The sequence below is a fragment of the Propithecus coquereli genome, unplaced genomic scaffold (assembly GCF_000956105.1).
Source record: "Propithecus coquereli isolate 6110/MARCELLA unplaced genomic scaffold, Pcoq_1.0 Scaffold252, whole genome shotgun sequence".
NCBI lineage: Eukaryota > Metazoa > Chordata > Mammalia > Primates > Indriidae > Propithecus > Propithecus coquereli.
In genome coordinates, this window is record NW_012148086.1 from 2,272,913 (window position 1) to 2,276,443 (window position 3,531).

Genomic DNA, 3,531 nt, shown 5'->3' on the forward strand with positions numbered 1-3,531 from the left:
GGTTTGGGGCTGGGAGAAGGCTGGACGAAAACCAGTCAAATTTCAGGACAGGGGATCCTATCTTTAGGAGGAGGTCTAGATGAGCACCCTCGCTGGTGCTGGGAGTCAGGCCAGGAGGACACCGGCTTCACAGTGGGAACCATTTTATTTTAGACCAATTTCGGTGAATACCAAGTTCTTGATTGTTTTCCTTTTTATTTCTATGTTATTATTTCCTAACCTGATCTTTTACAAATTTTAAGTGTTCATAAAAATTAAACATGTGTACATCCTTCTCCTGGATTTACCAGTTAGTAACATTGTGCTAAACTGACTTTGCCTCTTTCTCCATAAATTATATATAACAAATATATAAAAGGACACATACACATTCTTTTCTTTGCTAAATCATTTAAAATAAATGGTAGACATTTTAGAGTTTATCTCCTGGGAACAAGGACCTTTTCCTGCATAACCAGAACACCGTTATCACACCCAAGGGATTCGACGTTGAGACAATGATGTCCTAGTGCACAGCGTGAATTCACATTTACCCACTTGTCCTACTAATGTCTATTTGGTTTGATCCCAAGACTCAGCTCCCATCAGCTGCACCCCCGTGGCGTGGCACTGGGTGGCTGTGTTCCTCTTGTGCTGTGGTGTCCTTTAACTTCCCAATACACCCGTGTGTGTGTGTGTGTCTCTCTTTCTCTCAGTCTTTTAATTTTCATGACATTGAAATGTTCAAGAGGTCAGGCCCTGGTTTTTGTAGAATACCCTCAGATATGAATTTGAGTGATTGTTTCTTCATGATTCCATAAGGGCTGAAAACTGTTGGCGAGAGGATTCGGTGCGGTTGACGCAGCATCACAGGCATGAGCAGAGGGCTAGTGCAGCCCTTGCTGGGAAGCTCAAGAGGATCCCTTAGTGCAGGTGGCTCCACCAGACTTCTCCATTAGAAAGTCCTTTGTAAGTCACAAATAATCCCTTGGAAAAACAGTGATGCCTATGAGTGGCATGTTCCCATAGATGCTCCACACAATGCCGTAGCACCCATGACAATCCTCACCTGCGTCAATTCTTAAGAGAGGGTGGCAAAATGGTGACTAAATTTCTAGTATCCTGTCATAGACCAGGTAAGTTTCATCTAAAAATGAGAATGTGCGCATGAGAATAAATACACTATTCCCAACTGAAGTTAGAGCATTTTAACTTGTAAGCTCTTGTTACAGATTATATCACATTTGTCATCATGTTTCCCTTTCTCAATGGCTGGATGGTCTCCATGTCCTGGAAACAGCAGAATCACCCACACCAATTTCCTGACGCTTTCCGTGTCTCCATGTGATAAGGATCGTGGCGCAGGCGCTCTAAGGGCAAAATGCTGCCAGGGGAGGCTGACGCTCGAGCCACTGGGCAAGGAGCAGGCTGGGCTTCACCAGGAAACAAAGCACAGGTGAATCCCAGGTGGTGTCCTGTCACTAGGGCCTCCGGAGGCTACAGCTGAGGGTACCCAGAGTGCTCCAAGCCTGGATCTGGCGGCAGGGAGGGGCGCAGGTGCAGGTGAGGAGGGCCATGCTGAGGGCACAGACTCGTCATGTAGGCAGGAGGAGCATCGTTCTCAGGTGTAAGAAGGGTACCAGTTCCCTGCCAACCTCAGAACAGAGGACAGCTGGGATCGGGAGAGAACAAAAGGAGAGAACAAGGGGACATTCCCTTGGAACAACCCAGATGATCCATAAAGGCTAAGCACGTTACAGAGACGATAAAGTTCGAACTAAAGCAAAAGCTTTAAGTTATAGTGGGGATAAAAACAGACATGACTTGGAGGCTTCTCAAATGTTGAGGGAGTGCAAAGGATGCATGGAAAGCTCCAGACATGATGTTTAGGGAGAAGGGAGAAACCAAGCCCAAGACAGCTCCTGATGATGCAGTTTGGTGATGGCATTCCAGGAAATCATCCTCTCCTGGACATTGACGCCCATGCAGTCATGCTCCCAGAGCCTCTCCTCATAGGGATGCTGCCCCGAACCCACATGGCAACTCCCAGCACTTTCCTCCCCTGGACACCTCTCTTCGGCCTCCATGGGCCGTCGCCTGCAGATGAGGGCCACTCGGCAGGGTGAGCCAGTTTCCATCCAGTCATAACGCAAGACGCCATGGAAACCCCTCTAAAATCACAGTGGGACTTCCCAGAGCTCAGGGATAAGGAAGAAGGTGGGCGAAGGGGGAGGACGCAGCAGGAGATGCTGGGGACTGTCAGGGCTGTGACTCCACTCACAGACGCCAGGCACCACACAGCACACATGCAAATACCACACCGCACACCCCACAAACATCACACCACACAAACACCACATCCCGCACCCCCGACACATACACAAATACCAAACCATGCATACCACACACACACCACATCACACACACACACACCACACCACACACACCATACATCCCTACATACATCACACAATCACTACATCCACACCCCCGACACATACACAAATACCAAACCATGCGTACCACACACACACCACATCACACACACACACCACACCACACATCCCTACAAACATCACACAATCACCACATCCACACCCCCAACACATACACAAATACCATACCCACACACCACGCACATGCACAAATATAATACCCAATACCCCACAGCACCCCCACAACACCACATATCACATATACACATACAAATACCACATTCCGCACATCACACATACACATAAACCCTGTATCACACACACCACACACACAAATACTACAGAAACACATACACACATACTACACACACACCATAGCCCCACTGTCACACCACACACACATATACACAACATGTCACATACACAGCACAAACACACACACACACCATACCCACACCACATGTAGATATATACGCCACACCCCAGACCACACACATCCATACACTCTCACCAAAACACACACACCACAATACTGTTTATTATATCATTTTAATTTATGATCTATAAATATTATATATTATAATTACGTATGTGCATGTCATGTATTCAGAAGTGACCTACGACAAATCTCTCACTTAAATAGCAGAGTCGTGTGGTGACTTCTTAGGTTAGGAGAGCACCCCGTCCACTCCCCTCTCCTGCCTGGAGCAGCCTCTTTGGACTCCCTGGCCCGGGAGCAGAGAAAGGCAGGTTCTCCCTCACCCCGGCTCCGACCTGGCTGGAGCCCCCTCGCTGCGAGGAAGAGGTGCAGAAACACACACTTTTAGGCAATGTGTGACTTGCCGGGGCGGGCAGAGAACCAGGAGGTGAGAGGTGGACCCTGTGGTCTTGCTCTGCAGCACCTCTCAGCCTGGCCACCAGGTGGGGTTCTGGCTTGCAGTAACCAGCACGGTGGGCAAGGCTGTCCAGAAAGGGCAGGGTTTGACCTTGAACTTGAAGGAACGGCAGAGAAGGATGCTTTAGACAAGGGGCTTTTTAGTTTGTGCTATTCCCAGTAGGAACTATTCATGAATTGCCTTTTCCTGAGGGTTTTCCATCTGGCCCAGGGCAACCGTGG